This window comes from Castor canadensis, chromosome 9 (assembly GCF_047511655.1).
Source record: "Castor canadensis chromosome 9, mCasCan1.hap1v2, whole genome shotgun sequence".
NCBI lineage: Eukaryota > Metazoa > Chordata > Mammalia > Rodentia > Castoridae > Castor > Castor canadensis.
Genome location: NC_133394.1, coordinates 28321961 through 28342958, shown reverse-complemented (window position 1 = coordinate 28342958; position 20998 = coordinate 28321961). Strand labels below are relative to the sequence as shown.

At 36.0% G+C, this 20998-nt stretch overlaps 1 protein-coding gene across 6 annotated transcripts in view; it reads right to left on the bottom strand.

The window, feature by feature from the left end:
- The window catches only part of Bmpr1b (bone morphogenetic protein receptor type 1B), a 312069-nt gene that overhangs the window by 99829 nt on the left and 191242 nt on the right, over positions 1-20998 (bottom strand). The window contains exon 1 of one of the 6 annotated variants that reach the window (XM_020188272.2): positions 2718-3172. The exons of 4 other annotated variants lie outside the window; for them this stretch is intronic. The gene's annotated coding sequence lies outside the window, so the exon portion shown is untranslated. Of the gene's footprint in view, positions 1-2537; positions 2689-2717; positions 3173-20998 lie in introns of those variants that run through there. One more of the 6 variants, XM_074041402.1, reaches the window with a different exon arrangement.

The following is a 20998-nucleotide window of genomic DNA, read 5'->3' as shown; positions in this document are numbered from 1 at the left end:
CACCATTATGGGTCATATTTTCACTTTTAGGAAGGCAATTTCACATTTAAGAATCTCTACCTTTGGCAGGGGGGAGAAATGAACCAAGCCTTGTATGCACATATGAATAATAAAAGAAAAATGAAAAAAAAAAAAAAGAATCTCTACCTTTTAAAAAATGCATACTGAAGCAATCACAATATGCTAATGTAAGAAACATGAAGTTCAAAAATCTTTACCCAGATGTACTCTTGCTTTCCTTTTTCCAAGCCTCTGTCTGCTCAAGTAAAACATCCAAGATAAGATTAAGGCAGTGATGTGATTTCGGCTGATCGGTTCCTGACACACAAGCCATTCTCACTGTATCCCAAGTAGAAGAGGGTCTCCTTTCCACTCATCGTGACGCCACAGGCCTTTGTACCATTTGAGGTGGAAAGGCAATATGGTGCACATTTCTTCCATATAACTAGCTAAATATTTTTATCAGTCCCAACCTCACAGCCTCCAAATATCTCTAGTTGTCATTCTGGAATGCCTTTCCTTTAAATAAGGATTTAAAATCGCCTCATATTAATCTTGGCTTTGTCACCCCCTTAGAGTCATGATCATTTCATTTTCTGGGCTTCAGATTTGCCCTTTTTGTCTTGATCAGTCTCACGGAACTAGGTGCAAAATTAATGACTGTAAAACATGTCATAGGTTGTCAGTGAACACTGAACTTTGGTGTCACAATTTGCTTAGCTGGTTAAACATATAGTCCCTACATTCTGCATTCATCAAGGAAAAGACATAAGTAACAGTTTACTTAATAAAAAGTTACTTATAGAGAAATTCATCAAAAAAGTTAAAGTTCATAGGTAATGAAGCTCAAATATTAATTTGGATTCAACATGTTAATGACACTGAGGTAAGTTGTTGGATTCTTATCTCAATTTCATTTCTATCTTGGTTGGCTATTTTTGCATAAATTAGTTATTACTAATAGTGACATAATAATAGTGAACCTTCAGATAATATTAGGTGCCACACTGTATTTTAAGTGCTCATGTATATTTTGTTCACTGATTTAGTGATCAAACTAGTCCTATGGTAAATATAATTATTATCTCATTTGTACATTGAGACATCAATAAGATGACTTATTTGAGTTCACATTAGTAAGTGACAGCTAAGATTCAAACCCAGGCATTCTGGACCCAGGGCTCATACTCTTAACTATTATACTGCTAGATAAATAAATTGAAGCACAAACAAGCAAATGCACAGACACACACAGACACACAGACACACACACACACACACTCAGATGCCTGGACAGGGAGTTTACAAAAGGCTATGTGACCTAGAAAGAAGGCAAGGATACAACTCCCTCATCAAAAAATAAGACATTATTCTATACAACATTATTATAAGGTATATTTTAAGATTAGCAACTTATGACTTAAAGCTTCTCTATGCAGCACGGTCTCTTTAGCTTTTTATTGCCAATTCAACACAAAATTCAGATATTCATGTTTCAAGGCAAATGCTAAATGAAAATTAATTAATTAATTGAATTAATTAATTTCAATAAAGAAGTAGTAGCCGCTAAAATAAAACATAAGAATTCTACCGCACATAAACCATGCTTTAGGTAGAGATTTTTCTATTCTCTGCTAGAAAGTATCAGATTATAACAATTTTGGAGAATAAACTAGTAAACTAGTAAACAATCTAACTATCAACTCTTCAACTTCTTCCAGTTACAATTATCAATACTTTTTCATTTCAAAGCATTTTCCCTAGACGCTGAATCATAAAACATATTTTAATAGTGTTCTGGAATACTTGGAAATTATAAAAACATTAATTCTGCAAGTGCCAAATAAGGGTACGTGACAACTGATGATACATACTTATCTCATAAATACCATAGCCAAACAGACTCTACAAAACGCATTCACAAATACATAAAACTGAAGTACAAATGCATTTCAGTCCCATACATATTCCCTTTATCATTTGGCTTAATTTTAAGAAGCTGTTATTTCTTATTTCCAACCTCATAGCTCCCTCATTGCAGTCACCACCACAGCTCTGTCACATTAAGTTACCTTCCTTTGAATTTGAAAATAGTTCACCTACTCTTAAAATTATTGTTCTATTTGCCAAGTTAAGATAATTTTTTAATTGCTATCTTTTGGCCAATTGCAATTAAAAATAATTCTTCTGGATAAAATTATTACACATCCAGCCCCTGTTCTTAAATGTGGAAGAACGTTTCACGTCTTCACTGACTGAAATTATTGCTATTGTAAAACTACAGATTCACACAAGGGATCCACATAAAAACTGCAATGGTCTTCAAAGTTAAGTCAACCTATCAAAATTTAACAGTGTTCAAATTATAATATCCAAACAAAGTTTGTTAGCATTGTTATTGTCTTAAACTCTTCATATATGAACTGTCACAATTTGAGAATTAACTTCATACTCAAAAGTTCTAAACTTGATTGTTTTAATCCTTGTTCCAGAAAACAGAAACTTTAAATCTCTTTACAATTATTCTAATATATTACCTAGAAAGCTCTGCTCAGTGGAGAAAACAGTAAAATTACAGAGCAGTTGGAGGAGGGGATTGGAAATTTTTAGCCACTGAACTTCTGCCCTGAACTTTCCCTTCTGTGATAAAAGCCACAGAATCAGACATTAACTCAGCCCCCTGTCCGCACTGCTGTGTGAGGCACTGATCTTCTTACCCCTCGCGTGCAAAGACAGAAGAATGAGCAGGGAAACGTGAAGCTGCCAGTTAAGATCTTCGAGCCAGCCCACTGCAGCAGGAGAGCAGCCCAGCCACTGTGACCTGCCTGTGTAAGCCTCCTGTTTGTTTCTTGCCTAGCCTTCTCTCACTGAGACCCCTCTGCTGCCACACTTCTCAGATCTTCCCACAAGCCTGCCAGCAAGCCTGAGATAGGACCTTGAAAGACAAGCCTGTTACAAACTGGTTCTGTCACCACAGAGACTGCAACTGATCACCTCGTGGGGAGGACAACAAAAGGCGGTGAGGACCCCTAGCCAGATTGTTTTCTTAAGAAAGGAGCCTGACCCAGCTGCCCCCACCAGGGCCAGCTCCCATGGTTGGGGGGAGGAGAGGTTTGCCCTGTTCTGGAGCACCCACATGCCCCAAATCTCTGGGGTGGCTCTAAGAGAATTCAAAGCAGTCCACACCTACACTTTGCATCAGAAAATATTGCTTATTTTTCTCTGCTAAGAACTGTAATGTTTGAGAAATATGGAGAGACAAGGAGAAACAAGCACACAGATATGAAAAAGGTCGCATGTAAAAGACATCTCCATCAATATTAAAAGTTAAAAATTTTCACTTATCAATTATTTCTAAATAACTAGTTTTAATTTACCTGTACAGAAAAACTCAACCATATGTAAATAAAACCCTAAGTTAATCAACTTTTAAAATTTTAACCGTAATTGTGATACAATATATACCATGAGTACTTTTGCAAAGATTTGTTTTCCATGATTTGGATAATCTTTTTCCACATTAAAGTTCTTTCTTAAATGAAAGTCTGTTGACTTCCCTGTCAATAATAAAAGTTCCAAATATAAATGAATTACCAGTATGTGTGAAAACTACAATGTAACTTTAGATACAAAAAGTAGTCATTAAATCTTATCACCCTCCTTGATAAAGGATTTGTGAGTAGATACATTTCAATTTATATCTAAGATACAATCATGCTATATTTACTTGTTTTTTTTTTTTTTTTTTTGGTGGTACTGGGGTTTGAATGCAAGGCTTTGAGCTTGCTAGGCAGGTGCTCTACTGCTTGAGCCATACCCTCCAGAAATCTTCCCACTTTTAAGTCACACACACCCAACTCATCCCACAGATCCCATCTTTGCAGCTCAGTGCTACTCTACTAGCTGCATTCAAGTCACTCTCCAACTTAGGGGAACTCAAGAATTGCTTGGATTTTATAAATACTGCAATCAATCCTATATCTTTAATTCACATTTTCCTGAGATAAAACTGAACAGAAATACAGTATTTCTAAGCAGATAGGAAATCTTAAAATATTCAGAACTTACTAAATCACACAGAACTTACTTGTCAAGAAAATGTTAAGTTAGGAAAGGTAAAAAGTAAGTGTCTTTCAGTATCACTTATGAATATGCAAAAGGAGCATGCAAAGTGAATAAATAGAAGTGATCAGGAGAAAGAGGTTATAGGCGGGAAAAGCAGATAAAAATCAAGCAATTGAATCCCAACTGGGCTCAGAGCAACATTTACTATGTGGTTCCACTGCCAGTTTGCAACCCAAACTTGAAATGCAGGACAGCTCTCACTGTTCACATTAACTAAAGATGGGCATCCAAAACTAGTTCAGTGCACAAAGAGACTATCTTCCCTCTCTCCCCAGAATCCCAATTCAGTTCAAACTAACCTTTATCAGCAACCATTTCTGATTATGAACTAAATGCTAGCTAAAGTAGATGCACTCAGGAAGTGTACAGTACACTGCTTACACAAAATAAGATACCTAATTAGGAAAAATGTTATATAGTTTAAGACAAGGTACCTCTGAAACTAATATATGCGGAAATTCATTGTAGGTGATGGATTAGCCTGAGCCAAAACTTGAAGGGAAAGCTGGATCATGAAAGATGAACTGAGTGTGTATAGCAGTAGAGGAGTTGGAAAAGGATAAATTATATGAGCAAGGTTTAGATGTAAGAATAAATATTTCATTTGTGCTATAGCATAAGGAGAAAACCTTCCTGGAATAGACAGCTCCTATTTGTAAGTGGTTGGACAGAAAGCTAGACAGAGTGGAACCAGACTGTATAGAACTCTGAATACAGGTTACAGAGTTAAGTCTACATATTATACAAATAGCTAAAGGCTTTTTAGCAACTGGCTGGCTTGATGAATAAGAAGGTTGGGACTTCACATTAAAGATGAGTGTCTGAATCTCCATTTCCAAGTATGTGGTGAAAAATTAAAATGAAATTAAAACTCTGAAGAGAGGTTTCCATTTATTTTGCTAATGCAGATTTCTTTCATTAAGTAATATTAAGAAATTCAAGATGTACCCTACTGGTTCCTTCCTATCCTATTTATCATACACTAGTTGCCAAAGATGAAGGAGATGTTCTTTAAAAGTGCATAATCAGGTCCTAGACTACTGATCTCAAAAATAAATGTAACGAAGAGCTCATGTTTATCAAGAAATATGGCTTAGCAAAACAATCCAGATTTGCATAGAATTTAACCCACTCTACTTAACGTATAGCATTTTATCCACAGGTTGCATTTTAGTTTCTACAATCCAATCTAATTAAACCTCTATCTGTACCACATCAGTAACCAATTTCATTATAGTTAAGCTGATTTCCTAACCATGGGGTTGACAGCTACAGAGGAAGCCAATGCTGCCAAATGGTTTATATACTTGCTTGTGAAGCTGTCACAGCTGACTCACTTGGCTGCTCCAAGAGATTCTACCTTCATTTACTTACATCCTTATCTACAAATAGAAATACCAGAAAGAAGAACAACCATGGTTTGTGCCTGAGGTGTTTTTCAACGTCTACTGTGTGCTAAGCCAATTTAAGTTTTCCAAGTTAATATATGCACAGAATGAGGCTTCAATGAAAGCTCTAAGGAAGATCAACAGAAAGGTCTCAATTTGAAAATGTCCATCTAAGAGAAAGGTAAGGAAAGGAAGAACCAGTGTGGATAGTGCTACCAACATGAGTAGGACACGCCATCACTACACTTTTGCAGAATTCTTACAACACAGGAAAACCTTCTACATCTGTGGGGTAGTAGGACAAAGCTATTTGCACTACCTGTATAACCTGGAAAAAATCATTCAAACTCCCAGCACTATGTAGCTTGCTCAGTACCTAATTGCTGTTGTAGGGATTAAGCAAGTGAATGTACGCAAACTACTGAATTTCATGACAAGAATACAGGAAGCCATGAGAAAGGGTAATTTTCTGAAAGCTCTAGCTAATCACTCTCCTGATAGGAAAACCTTTGCTCAGAATAACGATCTTATGGTTACAATAATATGAAGGCTACAAGGTAACATTTGCCAAATTGGTCCTCTGACCAAAAGCATCATCATTAAAAAGATACAAAATGTCTTATTTTGGATAGACAAAGATTAAACCTACCTGAGGCTCAGGTAGGACTTCCTGGGGAGAACCACAGGAACTAGGTCTTCAAAGTAGTAATTCACTGCATAAAGGGAGGGCAAAGAATCCTAGCCAGAGTCCAGACAGCACAGACATTTATGAGTACAGAAGAGTAGTGTTTACAGGGGACGTGAGAAACTAGGTATACCTAGAGAGCAGGGAAATTAGGCTGCAAAAGAAACTAGGAGAACTCAGGAAGGGCCTGGTATCCCAAAGTAGAACTTTTGATTTTATTCAAATTCCATGAAACGACTGCCTTCATTCCTCAAGGTATTGTATCAGTTATTCTCAATTGTGTGAACTGATTTCAATTATTACATATTGTAGTTGATGATCTTTCAAAGGAAACTAATAAAGTTTTGGAAAGGAGATGAAAAGCATTTTCCTTTGTATCTAAGAAAATGTAACAAAATCCTTAATTATCGCTAAGGGGAGCAAAAATAAGGTCAGTGTTATTTTCTTTATCACTTGAACATCTCTGCTAATATTTGGAAAAAAAATTTCCTTTTTAGTTAAATTTCTGTTGGAACACAAAGGCATATTAAAAACAATAGATATTTAGTTCTTCTGTTTGGAAGTCATAGCAAATTTTGGTCCCTACAATTACATACAGTTTTACACTAAAATATTTGTCAAACTTTGCCTATGTGTTGTGCCAAGAATGGAAAAGTACACTCAGAATTGTACTGGTTATTCATTTTATTCTGATTTTTAACTAAACAGTCACTGACATGAAAAGCTACTCAATTGAGGGTATGTGGGGGGAGGGGGAAGAACAATAGAATTCAAGGTACAAAAACTTTTCTTCTGACTTTGGAATTTACAAAGACCACAACTTCAGCCCACTTTCAGGCTGCCTCCTGCCTCCCCACCCCATTCTAATTTGCAGCATTCCACATCACTAGACATTAACAACCCAGAGCTCCCTTCAGCTGCACAGTGAAAGACCGTCACATCATTACAAATAAACAATCCCTTCCTCCCCTGAAAGAGTGACACATTATTCTGAGCACGTCTTCTCTCTGCTTTCATTGCTTGGCTAAGGTCCCCCATGAGTGGAAAGGGGTAAAAAGCGAGAGGAAAATATCCCACAACTTGTCTAAAGCATGTAGAGGATGATTTGTGTCCTTACTTACGGGATATGACTGTCATCGTTGATCTGCTTTCAGGCCTAGATTACATGTGATAAGGGCTGACCTTCTTTAAGTATTCACACATTATGCACTCATGGAGAGCAGGCAAGACACAAAAGTCCTTCAGATGTTCTGGACATCAATCAAGTGCACAGCATGGAGCCTGCCAAACTTTTCTTCCATTTACTCAGGGAGAGGAAGGGGGAGTCCAAGGCAGACTTAATAAAGTTTAAAACTATGCCACACTATATTTGGGGAGACAATTGTTATTGAAAGAGTACTGTTTAAAAACATTCTCTGTAGTTACCAGTAGCAACAACAAAGTTCACACACAAATATAAAAACAACCAGATTTCATTTCAACTTTAAAACTTCCAAACTTTTACTGAAAACTAAGCTGCAATGGCTTTAGCAGATTGCTGTATTTTTCTGAGCGCATTTTACTAAGGCTATATTTCAAATGCCCAAAATATAAATTTTCTTATAAAACAACAATACATAAAAGACATCTTTTTTGAGACATTTATAGAACTAATAGAGAATATATTGTGAGCATTTTAATGTAAACTGAAGACCATACAACAGCCTAAGTCATTCTCACACAGGGCAAATACTGTGTTAATAGGCAAGAGCTCCGAGAGTATGGAGTAGACATGATCTCTTCTGATACAGGCATCCAGTGTTGGTCTTGTAGCTTTGCTCCTTCCCATAACACATTACAGGGATTTGAGGTAGCTTTTGAAAAAGAACAAGTAAACCCCAAACAGTGTTCTTCTAACACACTGAAACGCTGTGTATGTATTTAGAGTGCATAATTTGATCATCACAACCAAACCCACCAGAGCAAGATGCTGCATGGAATTTGGTGATAGAATGATATCTTAAATCAATGGCAGTATCATTTACCTAGAGAATAAGGAATTCTTTTAAAAAACAAATGTCATACTGATGAATATAAAAATTACATGCATATCTATACACAAGATAAGAAGACTAGACACAAAAAGGTTAAACAACAATGTACAAGAAAACAAGACAATCATTAAGAATGGAGGAAGAAAATGAAAGGCACCTTATATGATTACACTATGAAAGAAAATTAATTCCATGAATTTGCTAAGATAAACTCTACCATTAAAACAACAAACCTCCAGACTGTCTTGTACATGCAAAATTCTTGCTTGGATGTTTAGTTTATTATTTGGTTTCCATAGGATTGTAAGGTCAAACTTGTACTCTAGTATAGGAAACCAGGTGATAGATAACACATGAGGTTATTCTGTATGTTAATCACCATTGGGAAATTATCACCTAGTAAACAGGATTGTCTCAAGTCAGACACTGAAACTGAACGGGAAGAAGATAGCTTGGTAAGAGTTGAGAAGCAAGGAAGCCAAGGAGACAAGTGTAGTTACTTCCAAATAAATATAGAACAATGTGGACAATGATAAAATGATTATGACAAATATCATGTGACAAGCTTTTACTGTTTGTTAGGGACCATGTTATGTCCCTAATGTATTACCATATTTAATCCTTACTGTCTCCCTGTTGTAGGTCATATCATTCCTGTTTATAGATAAGAATACTAAGTGTGACTAAACCAAACAGTCCTACAAACTAGTTATGGGTTATACATGACTGGGTAGAAATAGTCCATTCAGTAGACAGAGGACTCAGAAAGCCTGGGAAGCTGTTGAGATTCATTCACAGAAAATTGCTGACAGAAATTCTGAGGACTGGAGCAAAAGAGGGGTCAGAGACTGAATTCAGAAGAGAGTGCCACCAAACACTCTGGAAGCCACAGTTGTGTGTTCAAAGATCAGGGGTTTCAGATCCACTGAGAAGCAGAGCTCTCCTCTGAAGCATGAAAATGATTATAATAAAAAGACATAAACTGTCATTAACATGAAGCGGTGTTTTATATACATTCTTTTAACTCTCTACAACCCTTCAATGCAGGTATTATAGACCACTAAGGTGAGCGAGGTGCCTGGGAACTGAGGAAAGAGGTTGTTTCTTCCTTGAATAGGTCTCTGCTTTAGGGTTACAAAGAGGCAACACAGCAGACATGTGCAAGAAAAGTGGATGAAGTCTCCAGAACCATGTACATAGACCTTGCCTTACCAGACAGTTTGAATTGTTTTAACAAAAGAGGCCATTTTCTTCATGCCAAGAGAAGGACTTTCTAATGATCTACTTGGCCCCACTTACAGGGAACAAATTGAGAAAGAGCTGCTTATTTGTTCTTTAAAAAGCATCAGACACACTGGTAGTGAAACTGTTAGCACTTTGGCACTTGGACTCCTGAGAGTTAACATTTCACACTAAGAAATCATGAATTATGAGCCCAATTTACCAGAAACTACAATTTAAAGGGATGCTAAGGTCATTATCTTCTTTGTCAAATTAGTGCTACAGCATCCTTGAAAAGAAAATTAAAATCTTAGTACCTGTTCACCTCCCATGGTAGCCACTTATTAAAAAAAAGCAATGAGCAGTTTCATACCAAAACCAATTTCTTAAAGGGGATTGCTATCACTTATTTCATTCTAAATCAGTTGACCATGAAATTCATGTAAATCCAACTTGTTTGAATAGAAGTAAAATGAAAATTAAATTTTAAAGAGATGATCTATCAACAAAAATAATATTTTATCTTGCATATTTCTCTGTAGCTGTCTTTGACTATGCTTTGGAAATAAGAAAGGAGCATTCAGCTGATGAGTATAACTCTTGCTTAAACCCTTGAGGAGGGCCTAGTAGGTTGTTTCTCCACAAGTGATAGGAAAACAGCACCTAAAACGTCTGTTCCCTGCTATATTTGGAAAATACCTAAATACAAGAATTACATGAGAAGAATAAGTTTTTTAAAGTAGAAGACATTGTTAACAATAAAAAAAGAAAATCTGTTCTTATTTAGGAAATACCTACTTTTCAGTAGAAAGCACAACAAGGCTACTAAACACCTCTAGACATTTATTAGTACACTCAGCTCTTAGTCCTAACGCATTAATGCTAAGGGACCCAAGGGTTTGTGGAAGCCAATTTTTCACTTAAGGTGATGGAAAAAAATCTATGTACATATGAGATGCAACAATGCCATAATTCTTGGTTCAAATTTATGATATGCTAAACTTTTTCATAGGCTCCCAGTCAACAGTATATATTAAAAAATTGTTCTAATGACAGATGACTGATAATGAAAGGACATGGTGCCTCTCCTTGATAGGTGTGTATGCATGGACACACCTGTATACACGCTCCCTTATCTTCTTTCACCTGTCTCCAGATACAAAGCACAGCTGCTTAGTGCCTTAAAGTTTTTTCTTTATGAGAAATAAGTTCTTGATAATCTTCCGAAGGACTTTCTATCACATTTCATACATGGAAAATTTTCTGAAGACCGGAGTTTGGTTTGAATTTTTACATAACTAGTCTGTGTTTAAAAAAAAAAAAAGTAGCTCACAGCAAGGCAAGCACAAGGAAGGTCCTGAGTTCAAACCCCAGTGCTGCAAAAAAAGTAAAACGAAACCCCATTTATCAACTATTTTGGATCTGAGACCATTACAGAAGAGGGAAATGAGACTCTCATCTTTGTAAAATCTAAACACCGAGATGGAGGTACTGCACTTTCTGACAGCATGACAGCAAAAGCAGAAGTTATTTAATGTACAAGAAGTGGTGGAAGGAAAATGTTTAGATTATGGAGATGAAGAGGATAAACTTTAGTGATAAAGATATCAGATAAAATCAGTGATTTGTTTTGACACAAAAACAGCTCTCTAGTATCCCAGTGGTAAGATATGAAACTGAAGTACAGTTCTTGCCCATGTAAGAGACTGGATACACAGGCATTCCTTTGCCTGGTCAGCTTGCTCTGCGTCTCATTACGTCAGCCAGCACTCTGTGTGATCAAGACCGCTGCCACCAAACACCCGGCTGAAACGTGAAAAATCTAGTCAAACAGTGAGTTATCCTGAGGACTATGCCAAATGAAACATTCAAATTCAACCTTAACCAAAATAAATAAGACTTACATTTATCCAGATGATTTAAGGCCCATTAAGACAGCCAATGTGATTTAAATTGTCACCATAATTTCCACTCTAAGGGCTCCCAAAAGTTTATGGTGAAAACACTTCCAAGCCCTCAATACATCTAATTAGCACTTTCCACTGAAGAATGTGTTTAAAAAAAAAAGAGAGAGGAAGGGAGGGAGGGAAGGAGGGAAAGAGGGAAGGAGGAAAGGAAGGAAGGAAGGAAGGAAGGAAGGAAGGAAGGAAGGAAGGAGAGGGATGAAGTTCAGAAGGACTAGCTGGACCTTTACAATCACTTGCTTAAGCTTTATTTCCAACTTTTACTGAAATGATATGTGTGTAATTAGAAATTGACAAGAAAATAAAAATGTTTACTTCAGTCTATGAATTCCGTCAATAGAACCATTAATTATCATAATTTACCACCTGCAGCTTCAATAGCGGATCTTGGCTTTACTTTTCATTTCCTTGTGTTGGTTTTACATTTTCACTTTCTGAAAGTGGTTACAAATATAAATAACCTGTGGAAATTAGGTGTGATGTCTTTCTCAATTGTGTAGCTTTTACATTAACCTCATGTTGAGCTATAGAAAATATCAGAGGGCTGCCAATCCTGAAAGATCAGTTTCCGATTACCTCATTGAGCTCTTCATCCTTTTCCTCAAATGCATCATACATTTGCTAGCTTAGAGTTCTGGGTTTCCTGATTCTACAACCTAAAACACTTGCCCTTCGCTAGCTAGTAGCTTCCTCCATCATCCCTGTCAAATCTTGGCTCAAATCTCATCTTCTGAATGAAATCTACACCACTGCTGTTTATCACCAAAACTATCCTCATCCCTCACCCTCAAATCCCTTACACTGTTTTGCTTTTGCCCCCCCGCCAGCTCATATCACCTTCTAACACTATATAATTTACTTGTTTACTATGTTTATTGCTAACTATTTTTCTTTCCTCAACCACACTAGAATATAAGTACCCTTTTATTCCTATTATTCAGTTATATACTCTAAGCACTTGAAACAAAAGTGCAATAGGTATTTTCTCTCTCTCTCTCTCTCTCTCTCTCTCTCTCTCTCTCTCTCTCTCTCTCTCTTTTTCTCTCCCTCCTCCCTCTGTACTGGGGATGGAACCTAGACAGAGCCTCTATGCATGCTAGGCAAACATTCAACCATTGAACTACATCGCCAGTCCTTCACTAAGTCTCTTTTTGGAAAGTGTTTCTCTTATCAAGTGCCATCTCTCCCTAAAGTACCCGATCCTTGATGCCAGCAATTATTTTCATCCTAATTATTTTTTTCTTGCAAATTCCTACTTGTCCCCTGGTTTGAACACTTACTATTCTAATAAATTTCATCTTTACAAGGTCAAAAAATAACTTCCTGGTCTTTATCCTTTTCATCCTTAGTAACACTGGATATGATAACTACTTCTCTTCTTAAGAGTCTCATTCATTTAAAAGGAAATTGAACAAATGCAATATATTATATACTTGCTAGAAGTTCTTCCTTCAGTTTTCATGATGAAGGCCTACTTATTCAAGTTTCTTCCTCTTCCATGCACGAAAATATAGGTAATCAGGATTCTAAATAATCTCTTCTCTCAAAGATGTTCCCTCATAATATCAGTTAACATCATTTTGATTACTGGGCTAAATCAACAACTCAATTTAAAAATGGGGCAAGAATTTGAACTGAAATGTCTCTAAAGAAGAAATACAACTGGTAGGCAAGCACATGAGAAGATACTCAAGTCACTATTCACTAGGGAAATGCAAATCAAGACCCCAATGAGATACTATCTTATACCTGATAGGATGGGTAGTATCAAAAACACAAAATAACAAGGACTGAGGAGGATATGAAGAAATGGGAACATTGGGTCTCAGTTTTTTACTCCCATCTTTCCACCATGTGAGGATGCCACAAGAAGCAACTATCTGAAAGCCAGGAAGAAAGGCCTTTACCAGGAAATACATCTGCAGCACCTTGTTCTTGGACTTCCATCCTCCAGATCTACGAGAAATAATGGCTGTTAAAGCCACCCATTCTGTGATATGTTGTTACAGCAGCCTAAGCAGAATAAGACAGTAGGTCAACTTTGCATGATAACAAGGCCTTCATGTGAATTTACCTAATACTGCTGAACTGTAACAAATATGATTCAGATGGTTAATTTTATGTGTATTTTCCACAATTTAAAAAACAAGTCCTACACCCAACCTGGGATTCCAGGATGCCATGGCCAGTCTCATTAACCAGAGAGTTGGTTCTGTCCCTATCTTTATCCTTTGCATTGCTTTCAGAGTGATTAGAAGCATAAAATCCTCCAAAGGCACCATAACATCCTCTGCATGTGGTCCTCACTCCTGAGAACAGAAGCATCTGCACTGCCTCGCTCTCAAATTCCAGCTCTGATGCAGACATGACATTCTATGTTCAATTGTCTCTCTCATCTCTTTTCAATTGGCTTCCACAAAATTTTATTGAATGCATATTATGTTTGAATACAGAAAAAGGATAAGAAATACAGATTAAGAAAATATTTTTTATCTCAAGAACTTAAAAGTGTAGTGGGGAGGCATTCTGATAAAGAGATTATTCCAATTATTATAATGTGCACTTTAGCTTTCACATAAAATTACATGTTTATAATTATCTGTATTATGCTTCCTGAATTTTACTTTTAACACTTCTTCCATACTTTAAAAAGTTTTCTAATAGATGTGTAATGCTCAGGTTGCATTTTTAACTTTATATTGACATTTTTTAATTTGTGCTAATATTTGATCAATATACAGAATTGTTCCAGTAGAACTAGTACATATCTAGTATTTTTTTACATAGAAATACACAATTTTGGAAACACACATTTACCACCAAACAATAAATCTTTTTTTAAAAAATGTAAAGCTAAGAATTATGATGAGTTTCTTATAGTAGAGGGGGAAAATGCAGTTACATATCTTAATAGTCCATTTACCATTTTAAACTTAGATAATTTTGCTTCTTTTCTGGTTTCGTAATTAAAGTTTCTTCTGCCATTTAGAGTAAACACAATTCTAGCCTTGGGAGACAAGAATGACCAGTTCAAGTTCAAGGGTTCACTGCACATGAATATCCATAAATACCCCTGGACAGTCCTGGTAGTAATAATGAACCTTGCAATCACTCAGCAGGCCATCACCACAATACATGAATACAATGCTTCCAATGTCAAACAACAAAACATACAAATACCACCAACCAACTGCTACAGTTCACAGAGGGCTTTTGGAAACTAATGAAATTGCAACAGTTCCTCTTAAACCTTTATAGTTTGCAGGCAGCTTCACCTTACTGGGTTATGCTTATGGGAAATAATTAATAGAAAAAGGTGTTGGCATTATATACAATTGGGAGATGCCAATTAGCAAAACGCTCCTTCAAAATGACACCAGTTAATTCCAGCATGAGCTCTCAGAATGAAACAGACCCCCTTTTACACAAATACTAGTGTCACACTGTCTTCAGGAGGGTCTCCACTCATCCTATAAGTAACCTCCTGTGGGAAATGCTTTTGGTCTTGCTTTCCTGTTGCCTCTACAAGGAAGAGATGATCTTCGTTAATTTAAATCATTTGAATAATAGTGTTTTCCTTTATTCTGGTGGGCTCTTTCATTGTGGAAAATTTACCTTTACAAGACAATCTTTGACATAGTTGGAATTATCAAGTAAAAAGCAATACATAGGGGCTGGGGATTTAGTTCAGTGGTAGAGAGCTTCTCTAGCATGCACAAAGCCCTTGGTTGTATCCTCAGCACTTCAAACAAAAGAAAATGAGACAAAACAAAATAATTCACAAAAATAATGCATGGATAAATGACTAACAGCCCCACCAAAAAAGGCATAGAATATAATGGGCAATATATGTGTATATGTGCATAAAAGCCTGATTTCATCCACCAATTAAATTATCTGAGTGGTCTAGGGATTAAAGTACAAGATTGAAAGTGAAAAGATTTATGTTCTATTTAAAATAATTTATTTTAGCTCATGTTTTCGCAGTCTACAAGATGAAGACAGCCTATGGACAAAGTCTGATCAGGATTACTAAACTGGTAAATAGCTCTCCTGTACTATTTTCATCACAAAAGCTTTATTGTTCTATGGATATTTTCAGAATAGGCTTGTCAGGCTAGCTCAGCATTGATCATCCAGTTCAAAAGGTGAGATGAATAGTAAAGCAAGCTGAGTTTTTCCTTCAAAATCACATACTGAAGAAAAAGCATGTAGGATCTGGTAATGAGAAATGAAGAACTTTGGTCTTCCGAATTTTTTAATCAGATAATTTCAGATACCAAATTCAGCATTTCAGATTTTAAGAAGGCAATTCATGAAACAATCAGTATTTCTACTCTGACTCTTGATTTTTTAAATAAATAAAACATGAAAGAAAAGTCAATTGGGAAAAAGGTTCTTCTAGGTTTGGAAGCAATCTCTTAGATCTTCTAAAGCTAAAATAGTGTCATTTCTTTTTAATGCAGTTTCGAGAAAGAACAATAGATGTGGGTCATTTTAAATGTTTAATTAATGCTATGGTTTGGATATGAAGCGTTCTCCCTAAAATGTTCATGGCTTTGTCCTCAGCTGGTAGCACCATTTTAGGAGGTTCTAGAAACTTGACAAGGGAGAACTAGCTGTAGGAGGTAGGCTAATGGGGGGAGGGGTGGGTCCTTAGGGGTATTTTGTCCCTGGCCCCTCCCTGTACTTCCACCCCACCATGTTGGACTGACACCTCTAAAACTATGACCAAAATAAATAATTATTCTAAGTTGTTTCTGCCAGGTATTTTGGTTATAGCTAAGCAAAAATAACTAACAGTTAAGAAAAATCAGCCTTTCATTTTGTGAAAAGCACAGTAGTTATCTGTAGCTCATTTGACAGTATTTTTAGATAACTGAGATTTGGGATTCTTCTCATAGTTAGCATTTTAATCTGGAACAATACAAAAATTATAGAAAGATGTTATGGACTTTAAAAATTATACAATTAAAGGAAATTTTCCTTCAGGAAAATGAAAACTACTAGTAATAATATTGAGAATGCAAGACATAAAATACTGAAGAGTAAGAAGTGGTGTCCACTTGATCCAGCAATACCACTCTTGGGGATATACCCAAAAGACTGTGACACAGGTTACTCCAGAGGCACCAGCACACCATGTTTATTGCAGCACTATTCACAATAGCCAAGTTATGGAAACAGCCAAGATGCCCCACTACTGACCAATGGATTAAGAAAATGTGGTATCTATACACAATGGAATTTTTTGCAGCCATAAGAAAAACGAAATGTTATCATTCGCTGGTAAATGGATGGAATTGGAGAACATCATTCTGAATGAGGTTAGCCTGGCCCAAAAGACCAAAAATAGTATGTTCTCCCTCATATGTGGACATTAGATCAAGGGCAAACACAACAAGGGGATTGAACTTTGAGCACAAGATAAAAGCGAGTGCACACAAGGGAGGTGTGAGGATAGGTAAGACACCTAAAAAAATTAGCTAGCATTTGTTGCCCTCAACGCAGAGAAACTAAAGCAGATACCTTAAAAGCAACTGAGGCCAATAGGAGAAGGGGACCAGGAACTAGAGAAAAGGTCAGATCAAAAAGAATTAACCTAGAAGGTAACACACATGCACAGGAAATTAATGTGAGTCAATGCCCTGTATAGCTATCCTTATCTCAACCAGCAAAAACCCTTGTTCCTTCCTATTATTGCTTATACTCTCTCTACAACAAAATTAGAGATCAGGGCAAAATAGTTTCTGCCGGGTATCGAGGGGGTTGGGGGGAGAGGGAGGGGGCAGAGTGGGTGGTAAGGGAGAGGGTGGGGGCAGGGGGGAGAAATGACCCAAGCATTGTATGCACATATGAATAAAAAAAAAAAATTAAAAAAAAAAGAAGTGGTGTCACTTACTGTATATGACACATTACTGTATATGACACTTTGGATAGAAGGTTGCTTGTAGCCTCCTCACAACTGTGCTGTGAAGGCTGTAACTTTCTATAATATTAGAGCTGATCCTAATATAATATAGGATTGAATTCCTGACCTGGATTTCAGAGTCATATAAATCTACAAATGACTTAAATGTTATAAATTTAAAAGGTCAAATATAATCCCCTACATAATACAATAAAATTGTGTTCCAAGTTCAAGAAAATGAGCAAAGATATGCTGTGCCCATGACCTAAGGCCCTGTCATAAAGTCAAATGTGCTCATAACAACAAAATGCAATTATGGACCTATGATAGCTATAATAAAAATTAAGCAAATATAACAATGATATTTACTGTCTTAAAATAGCATTAAGACTTTACCAAGTCTTTCAATTATATAGCACAAATTTGAGCTGTTTATCTTAACAAACTGACTTATGATATTTTTTAAACTTTTAGTGAACTGAATCTTGATCCAAGTTCTACAACAGATATCAAAAAAAAGTTACTCCCATTACTAATAAGCATATTGTTTCTGAAAATCAGATGTAAAGTTGAGCTCGAAAATTTGTTTCATTTACCAATATCTCCTGACTGGATAGTGGAATCTTCTAAAGCAGCAACTTCTGAGAACTTAATCAGATAACTAAAAAACAATTGAATTGTAAAATCCTGAGTCTATGAAGATAATTCCTATTTCCATAAAAATGATAACCAAGTCATAGTTCAATTCAGAAATCCATTAAGCCTCCCTTGATTCCTCTGTTTTTCTCAAGTCTCATATCCAACCAAGACCTGGGAACACCACATCTATGGTAAATCCCAACCTGAACAATTAATGCAGAAACACTAGACCAAGTCACCATTAATTACCTCTCATCATCAGAGACAGAAATAGAGCTTTCTGAAAGTAAAATGAGATAACCAAAAGTTACTTGGCTCTTTGACACATAAAGAATATGCAGTATGCAAGTGTAGACTCTAATATATTAGCTACTAGAATCATCATTATCCAAGTTGCTAACAGTTTTAGCCACATGGGATAAATTACAGATTTAGTAATTCTGAATTAAACAAAACTGATAAGCAGTGTCATCATGTTGGGTTTTAATATGTACCACTGGTGTAGAAAGCACCTAAGGGTCACAGATCCAAGCTCTACTGCAACTCTGACTAGGCTATTTAATCCCTCTAAGCACCAGTTCTTGCTACAAAACCAAAATCTCTTTATGCTTCCCAGTATTGTCATGATGAACAAATGATAGATCATTGTGAAAGTTTGTAATGTGTAAGAGATTGCACACAATTAAAGTCCTCACATTACAGCTTGTAATATATGCTTTCTCATGCATGTGTATAAACTTGCATATATTAAAATACATTTGGTGTGAGAGGTTTGTGGGTGTTCATTTGTGCACATATGTTTCAAAAACAGGAACCTGAAAATGTATTACACACATGCATATAAACACATTTAAAAGAAGTGAGTGTTGAAAGCTTGCCATCACTGCTTCTAGATCTGAAGTAAGTTCAAGGGTTTCTGACATAACAGTTGGAAAGAACATATAAATATAAAACATTTCGCCATACTAGAAGTTTTGTTGGCAGACACATACTATTTAGAAGAAGGCAAAGGTCTTTGGGGAGAGAGAAGGAAAGTATGGAGAAAAGCTTTGGGCTGTGTCTGTATTTAAACTGCAAGGATGCTAGGTTTCATTTATTTTGAGCTCAATGAGCTTTACATCATAAATGTGAAATACTCTCACCTTAAGGAAAACAAATCAGTGGTAATTTCATTACAAAGAAGATATACAAATTGAGTAGTCCATAAGGTTAAGCTTCAAGATTTTCAACTGAAATTCCAAAACCTGAAATGCTCAAAAATTGAACATTTTTGAGCTCAGACATGACACTAGATGACGAAGATTCCACACATGAACTCTTAGGATAGATTGCAGTGAGGTGCACTAAAAAATACTGCATAAAATTACCTGCAGGCTATGAGAAGCAGAAGTGAATTTCATATTTAGAATTGGGTCCTGTCCTTAAGATATGTCATTATGTATTCCAAATATTCCAAAATCCAAAAACAAAAATCTGAAATCTGAAATACTTCAGGTCCCAAGCATTCAGGGTATGAGATATTCAACTTGTTCTGTGTTTATGGAGGTACAGAAAATATGTGAAGTTTTTCCTCAATTGTAAGTGAGCATATGGCAGGGTAGTTTTCATTTCCACATCCAGCCTTTGCTCTAATACACTACTGGTATTCTTAACACAGTTCTTCCTGTCATAGAACAGGATGTCCTCTTTCCCTCCAAAAAATAGATTTAATATTAAATCTTTCTTTTTACTTAAACCAGCAGTAGTAGTTTCAAGGCATATACCATTTTAATAAGGTTTCATTTTAAAAAATTAGTTAGCAAAGTCTTTTCTGAACTCAAATTTCAGAAGCTGCACTGATGCAATTGACTCTGTTGGTACATGAACTTATAAATATCATGGAAATAAAAATATGCTCCAGCCATAAAACGTAACACTAAACTATGGGACTATGCACACACACAAGTTTTAAATTGATACAAAAAACATAAATAGCAAAGGCTACCTAGAACTTCATTATAATTTTCTTTCAGTTTCCCATTTTATTTCATGTATTGCACATCTGTCAAAATTCACAGGAAAAAACCTGACAGGGACAAATGATTACAAATGATTTCTATCATTTGAAAAGAAGCATACTCTGCAGTATTATGAAAAATGCTGATTTATTTCATGTCAGGTAATTACTTATACGATGTGGTCAGAAAACACATTTTGGGAAACTTAGTAATAGTGTCCAAAAAAGACATTTTCTAAAAGCCACTACTAAGAGTGGCTTGCAAATGTGGACTTTTCATATTTTCTTTCCAATAAAACAAAGTGGTCCTTTAAAAACCATATGACCCTGTACTCTAAAGGAAGTTTCACTCAGCATCTATTTTTAGATACAGGTCTCCCTATAAAATACACCACAGTATCTGAGCTGAATGAGCCCCCGTGTTTCTGTGGACAAAGCCATTCAACAAGTTCTCTACAGCTCTACTAGCCAGAGTGCTTGTCCTAATCCTTCTTTCCCAGGGAATAAAACACAAAAAATACCAAACTGTTTTTTCAAGAAAGTTATTTTTCATTTATATTTAGGAAGCTGTTTTCAGGAAACACATACACAAACCCACACAGTGCTTAGATACATCATGCTTTGCCAATAGCACCTGGGTCAAATACCACATTATCCTACCGTTTTCAGCCAATACTCCAACAACAAGAACAGTACTAATTCTAAATTTCTTAGATACAATGGTACTCAGAAATATTTTTATACTCCCTAACTTACATATGCCTTATATATATTTTGTGTATGTAAAACACTATACACCTTTTATGGGGCTGGCGAAGTAACTCAAGTGGTAGAGCATCTGCCTAGCAAGCGTGAGGCCCTGAGTTCAAACCCTAGTATCACCAAAAAGAAAGATAAAATATTATATAACTTTTATAATTTTTGCATAGCATTTCTGCTCTTACTGTATGAGGAAAACAGTAAGAACTTATTTAGTGATTTTAGTAGGAAAAAATCTAATTATGAATACCAAAATGCCAAAAAAGGACATCTGACA